General features: G+C 42.6%; 1 long non-coding RNA gene across 1 annotated transcript; it reads right to left on the bottom strand.

Annotated features, from left to right (window-relative positions):
- Positions 1–442: 442 nt before the first annotated feature.
- On the bottom strand, positions 443–6,021 carry LOC138924866 (uncharacterized). The gene is made up of 2 exons (XR_011440211.1): positions 5,688–6,021; positions 443–3,360 (listed from the first exon to the last, which is right to left on the bottom strand). It is a non-coding gene; the product is annotated as an uncharacterized lncRNA (long non-coding RNA).
- Positions 6,022–8,153: the final 2,132 nt, after the last annotated feature.

Genomic DNA, 8,153 nt, shown 5'->3' with positions numbered 1-8,153 from the left:
TTGTTGTTTACCTGAAATTCAAATTTAACTGGGTACCCTGTTTTTATTTGCTAAATCTGGCAGCCCAACCTATATTTACTTTTTGCCCTTCATCATGGAATCTCACCCTCCAGGGGCATTACCGAGAGTTTGGCCAAGAGCTCAGGGACCCTATGCAGACGTGTGGACCTCTGGATCTCTAGGTAGCTTTTCCTCCACAGGACTCTGCCTTACAGACTCTGCCTCAACCTCCCCAAATTCCAATCTCTGCCTCTTCAACTCACTAGGAAGACTGCACTCTTCTGGCGCCCTCATCCTTTGCTGCCACCCATAGAGGATGCCCCAGCAGAGAGCTAACAAAATTCTATTAGTAAGGTTTTGATTTAAAATATGTATGAGATTTGGTTAAATTATTTATTGAGATAATCATGTCATTTCTCCTTTAACCATTTGACAGAGTAAATTATGTATATATATAGTTTTTAATGTTGAAAAATTATATTCGTTAGGCATTAGGAATCCAAATGGCATTTTCAGGATTAAGGTTTTTAAAAATATGCTTATCACAAAAACACAATTTCTATATGTTTCCTTAAAAAATTAACAAGTTCTCACAATACACGACCTTTGAACTGGCCGAATTTGTTGCGCATCTGGGAGATTCCAGAGGTCGGGAGCGGACGCACAGTGCTTGTGAAGTTATCACAAAGTTTATCTGAGAGAGGAGCCTGTCAGCAGCAGACCTGGGCCTTCCCGCCTTCCCACAACCGCGGAACCGACTGTAGAGTTTGTTCTTTGTCCCAGGTGTTTTATGAATCCTTTTCTTTGTTTTTCCCACAAGAACAAATTGAATATTTTATTCTGAACAAAATCCAAAATTATAAATATTTTTTAAATCTTTTCAAAAATTGTATAGCAACAGCATATATTTAATGCATGATCAGTGTGCATTTAAAAAATTTTTTACAGTGTTACTGAGCTATAACTGACATACAACATTGCCTAGGCTTCAGGTGTGCAACGTGATGATTCGATATATGTACATATCGCGAAATGATCACCACAATGTTTGGTTAAATCCATTACCTCACATAGTGAAGGTTTTTTTCTTGTGATGAGAACTTTGAAGATCCACTCTCTTAGCAGTTTTCAAATATGCGATTTGCTAGGGTTGTTAACTATGGTCACCACACTGTCCGTTTCACGCCCAGCGCGTACTTGTCTTATAACCGGGAGTTTGTAAGTTTGGCCCCTTCTCGCGAGTCCTCTCGTGCAGACCCCTCCTCCTTGGCGGTTTGCTCGCTGCTTCACTTCACTTTCTGACTCAAGTTGCCAGGCCAGCCTTCCCGCCTCATGAAAGCATTCGTGCCGCAAGCATTAACATTTACTGTATGCAGAAGATATTAAAATCTCTTCCTGTTTCTTTGGGTTCTGACTGCCATGGCCCCTAAAAGAAGCAATTCGAAGAACCACATTTTCCCCAACTCCCAACTCTTAGTCTGACAAAAGGATTTCCCCCCAAATTTGTCAATTTATTTATACAAAAAGTCCCATAAAAATCAAATCAGGTTATCGCACTTTTAATAACTTCCCTGTCATAAAAGGAGTAAATTCCATGAAATTGGGACTACCTCAGGAAATTTCCAGTCCTCTAACTTAAGTTTGAGATATGCTTTTTCAGTTCATTCCTGATTTAACCTGAATGTGTACATTGGCCTTTTACACTTTTGACTACATTAAAAAATCTATAGGGGCAGGCCCGGTGGCATAGTGGTTAAGTTCTCTCTCTGTTTCGGTGGCCTGGGGTTCACCAGTTTGGCTCCCGGGTGTGGATCCACACACTGCTTGTTAAGCCATGCTGTGGCAGGTGTCCCACAGAAAACAGAGGAAGATGGGCACAGATGTTAGCTCAGGGCCAGTCTTCCTCAGCAAAAAGAGGAGGATTGGCAGCAGATGTTAGCTCAGAGCCAATCTTCCTCACACACACACAAATTTATTTATTACCATGAGTATAAATGTTTCCTGGTGCCCTTGGGTTCAGGATTTCAAGGTCATTCTGTCCCCTCGCTGCCCTTGCATGTGTGAGGTTTTCACCTGGATGCGGTGGCTGTTGATCTCCCTCTGTGGATAGTTCCCCATTTTCCTAAACATGTATCCAGGGCCCGAGGCAGCTGCTGTCCCACGTTGCTGAAGCCAGAGTTCCAAACCTGTGAGGGGGTGACTGAGGGCCAGGACATGACCTCACAGAGCCCCACGCCCCGCGACTGTTGTGGCCTGCCCGCCGGGGCCCTGTCCAATGCTGATGGTGTTTCCCCCTCGCTGGTATCCCCAGCCAACCTACAGCCGCGCTGCAGAGTGAGTGTAGAGGCCGCACGGTTTACCGGTCTGTGTATGGGCTCTGGGAGTGTCCTCCAGGCCACACGCTGGGCCAGTAGTTTTCAAACATTTATTTGTTCAGGTGGTTTAAGGTTCTCTTCAAATATGATCTTACGTCGTAGCCCAAAGGTAAACCAGATGACAAGGTGGTGCTCTGGGCGATGTGGGGATGGGGCCTGCAGCCGTCTGCTCAGTGCTCCTCACCCCTGCCCCTGCCTGGTACGGTCTGGGTGGAGGCCTGGGTAAGGTCTCGAGAGGGCAGAGTCTCGAGTGGTAGACTTCAGGCCAAGTGGTTCTGTCAGTATGCTCTGTTTGGCCTGCACAGTGTGGTCCTTCATTGTCTTTTTTCCCAACTGCTTTATTTTCACAATAATCGCAATGAACTCTTCTGGCTGCTTAGCTGGACACTTACACCCACACTTCTAGGTACTGCGTGTTCACGGCCATTTGGGGTTCGTTGGCGTGGACATTTTCTACTCACTTCCTGCCATGGAAGACGAAGATTAGACCCTCTTCCTTTTTCTCCCCAAATCTCCTTCTCGTATCTTCACAGCATAATTACATTATAATTTTTAATTTAATCAATATCTGGCTTTCCTCTTATTATGACAATGTAAACACTGTTCACTTCTGAGTCACATAGTGTATTAATTTTGGTAGAACTTTTAATCTTTTGAAAGCTAATAAATGTTTTTCAAATTCATTTGCTTAGTTTTCTGTACCTTAATTTCTTCCACATATTCAAAAGCTTGTTACATACTTGAATATATAATTTCTCAAATGCTCAAACACGCCAGAAAATACCTGTTGCGCTCCCCTCTGGCCCCCACGTGCCCCCTCCTGCTGCTCCGGTCTGGACCTCTTGCTGTGCTGTCTGGGTCTGCTGCACAGCTGCCATGGGGGCTTCATCCTCTTCCGTTTGGGATCCCTGTGTCCTCAATGCACGTTTTCTTATTTCTTCGTTTGTGTCTTCCTTTTGCTGGAGCACATGCTCTGATCAGCCTCCTGAAAAATGGTGCATGGGAGGTAAATACCGAATCTTTGCTCTCTGAAAATGTCTTATTATATCCTGACACCAGATTAAATACAGAATCCTAGCTTGGAATTAATTTTCCATCAGAAATTTGACGACTCTCTTCTGCTGTCTCTAGCTTCACCCCTCACAAGGATGGGGACTGCTGTGTGTCCTTCCCTTCCCTCTCTGGGCATCACTCGGCCCTTTCAGTCTGGGAACTCAAGTTCCTTCAGTCCTGAGACATTTTCAAGTATTAACTGAATGCCAGAGAGGGACATTAACTAAGGACACGTCAAAGGACTGATTGTCTGTAGATAATAACAGTGATGACTACGAACAGGCAGAATCAGCAAATTAAAATAGCAATAAATATCCTGAAGCAGTCCAAACACCAAATGCTTTGACGTTTAATTTTTGAAAAGAATTCCTCTGTGGAATTACGTACTGTCCCACCTAGGGGCTGACCAACGCTCTCCTGGCCTGGTCTCCCCACGTGGAGAACGCCAGCAGGAGGGGCGCGCCGGCCTCTCTCCTCCCTGCTCACTTCCTTCCTCCCGTAGGAGGGAGATTGATGACGTGACTGGTGGGGATGCTGAGGAGGAACTGAGCGTCCCCGCTCCTCACGTTCTGGCCCCTCCCTGTCTCCACCAGCCCTGCCACAGGTGGCACGCATTCATTTTCTCTGCCTGGTATTTAGAGACTTGTCCCCGTGGGGAGGCCTACCATCATCCTTCCTGCTTGTCACTGGGTGTGAATGTTGTCTAATTAAGGGGACTGTGCTAGGAAGTCCAGTGTGATCACACACCCTCACTGTGCATGCAAACGTCTGTTCACTAATAAGGTGCCGTCCCGTCTCTGCACAAGTGGCTTTCTGCCTATCTCTCAGTGGGCTCTGAAGTCGAGAAGGAAAAGAAATGTCATTGTCCCCCAAAATCCCAGCACATGCATCACTGTGCATAGCGTATATATATATACACACACATATATATTATGGCAGAGGATTATTTACCCCAAATCATGGGTGGTTTGAGGGATGCAAGAACAATTGTGATATTGCTTGGTTTTCCCTTTCTTACTGACTTTGAAACCCAACATCCACATCATTTGTAAAACTACCATATGTTGTGCCCAGCAGCAGCTGAGAGCAGTGAACCTCAGATTTTCCAGTGTGTCCTCGTAGCCCATGGGTGGTCCTGTCGAAGCGACAGCAACCTTTCTAGTTACTAACATCGGAACATCTGAAGCTGCTCTCGCCACGATGAATTCCCATAGGGCTCAGTTTCATGACAACACTCACCTGAATGCACTTGTGTGGCTGGAACATATTTCTAAAATAACAGCTGAGTGGCTGCTATCAATCTAAATAGGACTCAGACCCACTAGCCTTTTTAAATTTCGTGTTTGTTAAAAGGGTTTATGACCCCATTACCTTTTCAGTGTGACAAACTTTCCCCTATGACAAATATATAGAAAACCCCAGCCTTGTAGATATGCTGCATAACCAGACCATAAAACAGAAAAAGCGCCGTCATATTTTTTCTCATACCTAAAAGATTCTTTTCGTTCATCCTCTTTATTAATTCATTGAACAGACAATGTGTGTTTATCGGGTGTTGAGCACTGTGCTAGATACTAGGAGATAGCAATGTCATCGGGGGGAGACCTCCGCAGACCATCATTGCAGCCACGGAGCATAGTGCAAGCTGTGTGAAGGCAGGTACAGGCTGCTTTGGGAGCTCAGAGGAGGGAGTGACTTTCTTTGGCCAGAGGAGCCTGGAAAGGTTTCCAAAAACCCAGATTGCTATATCTTCTTGAGTTTAGCAATCTCACAATTAACTTTCCATATCAATTAGATTTTGACCAAAAGGCAACTATATAAACAGATATACTAACAAAGATTTGTATGAGACTTTGATATGTTAAAGTTATTTGTGTTAGATATCATGACAAATGTAATGAGAAAAAGGAGTTACTAAAAAGCAGAGCAGAACAGGACTAAGACTGTGTGTTATATTCCATTTAGTATCATGTTTGGTCCCCACAAATGTGACTTAGAAAAGACCAAAGAAAAAGTAGCAATTACCTATTTTTTTCAGAATGCAAAAAGAAAAGTCTGATCTGGGAAAAAATTTCTTGCAGAACTCCAAGTCAAAGTTACATATTTGAATAGCAGAATTGGTCTGTGAGCCATTCTATTTGGAAATACTGGTCAATTAATTAAATCATTTGCTCATATAACATTTATTAAACACTTACTACATACTATGTGTGAAAGTGCACTAAATTCATGCAATGGTAGAAAAAATAACATTCCTACCTGTACATGGCTGATCACGTAAATCGATGAATCCAGCTGGCTGTTCTGCAACAGAGGGAGACGGACCCCATGGTAAAATGCAGAGTGCGTATCTTACCCAGAGAAATTAAAATTTAAACTTAAGAAAATGGGCAGATGAACTAAAACACATTTGTTAAGCAAGTCTAGCCGCTGATTAGTTTGAGACTCTTGGATTCAGATACCAATATGACGCCATCCCCATCCGTGGAGTCCCCAGGCTGTTGGAGGAGACAGACTGTGAAGAACCTCCATGCCAGGAGGCTGTGTGCTGGCGGAGGGCGGCTTCTCAACGCCTTGGGAGCTGGTCCACTGCCTGGTCAAGATGAGCAGAGAGGGCTGTGACCCGGGTGTCGCACAATTGCTCCATCAAGAATCCTACCTGTTACCACGTGAATGATCCCTCAAGTAGACTTCAAGTTTTTCTCCCAATAGTTTCATTGTTTTTGGCCACAGCTTATTTTCTTTCATTACATATTCTATTACCATTTGCATATACTGAAAATCTACTGAATTTTCTCCTCTAGCAATTTCAATTGAATAAATTTTGGGTTTTTCAGTTACACAAATAAACATCACACATGTGGACAGCTTAGCCAACTTTCTTATCTTTGTTCCCCAGTATTAACACTTTCTCCCTTTTCTTTTTTCGTCCGCATGCCTTGGCTGGGACTTCCAAGACAACAATAACTTACCCTTTTGTTGCTCCAGCTTTAATAGGAATTCTTAAGGTATTTTGCATGAAGTTGGCTTTAAAATATATTAGAAACTAATTTGGAAGGTGTTTACTCAAAAGAATTGAAAGTAGGGACTAAAACAGATACTTGTACATCAATGTTCATAGCAGCATTATTCACAATTGCCAAAAGGTGGAAACAAGCCAAATGTCCACTGATGGATGAATGGACAACCCAAGTGTCCATCGATGGAAGAATGGATAAACAAATGTGGCATAGCCACGCACTGGAACGTGATTCAGCCTTAAGAAGGAATGAAAGTCTGACACAGGCTACACTGTGGATGAACCTCGAAGACATTATGCTAAATGAAATAAGCCAGACATAAAAAGACAAATATTGTGTGATTCCACTAATGTGAAGTACCTAGAGTAGCCAAATTCATAGACATAGAAAGTAGAAGGTGCTTCTGGGCGGATGGGAGGAGGAATGGAAGTCATTGTTCAACAGGGACAGAGTTTCAGTTTGGGAAGATGAACGAGCTCTGGAGATGGGTAGTGGTGGTGATTACACAATGTGAGCATGCTCAATGCCATCAAACTGCACACTTAAAAATGCTAAATCTTATGTATATTTTACGACAATAAAAACACAGTTTGGAAGTATGTATAGCATTCCTTATATTCTAGAATAGTTAAAATGATGTGGGAATTAAAGTGGCATCTCCTCCTCAAAGGTTAGAAACAATTCACCTGTGAAACATTCTGCAGCTGATTGTCAATTTTTCCTTGACATCTAAATTTTTTTCTTGGATCTGAAACAATTGTCAATTTTTTCTGAGGTCATTGGCTTTGTTTCTATCTCTTTTTAAGAAAAAATGTTGATAGTGTGTTTTCCTAGGGACTAATCAATTTTATCCAAGTTTTGTACTAGACAAAGCACTCCCTTGTCAGTCTTTGAATTGCCTTAGTGCATCTTGTTATTTCCCCAGTAACTTAGTGTTCTATGTATTCATGAATTCTCCACATCCCAGTAAAGAAAGTAGACTTTCTACGTTGGTTTTATTTAAACACACACAAACACACACACACATACACAACATACACACACACAGTTATTGTGTCTTTCACTTCTAAAGTTTCCATTTTGTTCTTTGTTATGCTTTCTGTTTCTATTCCGAGATTTTTTCATTTTTCAATTTGTTTCAGACAGGTTCACAGTTGCCTGTTAAAGTATTTTGATGATGGCTGTTTTAAAATCCTGTCATAACTCCAGAGTCTGTGTCGTTTCCTTCTTGGCATTTGTTGATCATCTTTTCTAATTCAACTTGAGAGTTTCCTGGTTCTCCATGTGACCAGTGACTTCTGTTGCATCCTGGACATTTTGGGTACCATGTTCTGAGATTTAATCTTCTTTTATGCAAGTAGTTGTCTGTTCAAGTCTGCATTTGTTAAATGTAGATGATCACAACACACTACACTAATTTTCTGAAGTCCTGTTTTGGCATTACTTCACTCTTTTAGACAAGGAGCCTCTCTGAGAAGCCCCGCGTGCTTTGGCTCACGTCACTGTCCGCTTTTGCTTAGGAAGCAAGGAGAGCTGCCACTGCTTTGTTTACTGCTCTTATTTAACTTCTAACATCTCTTCTTTTTATTTCAAGACCATCAATATTTCATTATTTATATTCTCCCACTGAGGGCCCGGGGCCACTTTCCTCTGTCCCACCGGGTCCAGCTGTGTTCTCAGCAGCTAATTAGCATAGAGGTATTTA

The sequence above is a fragment of the Equus caballus genome, chromosome 6 (assembly GCF_041296265.1).
Source record: "Equus caballus isolate H_3958 breed thoroughbred chromosome 6, TB-T2T, whole genome shotgun sequence".
In the NCBI taxonomy this organism is placed as follows: Eukaryota; Metazoa; Chordata; class Mammalia; order Perissodactyla; family Equidae; genus Equus; species Equus caballus.
Note: the sequence above shows the minus strand (reverse complement) of the source record. Positions and strands in the feature narration are given on the sequence as shown.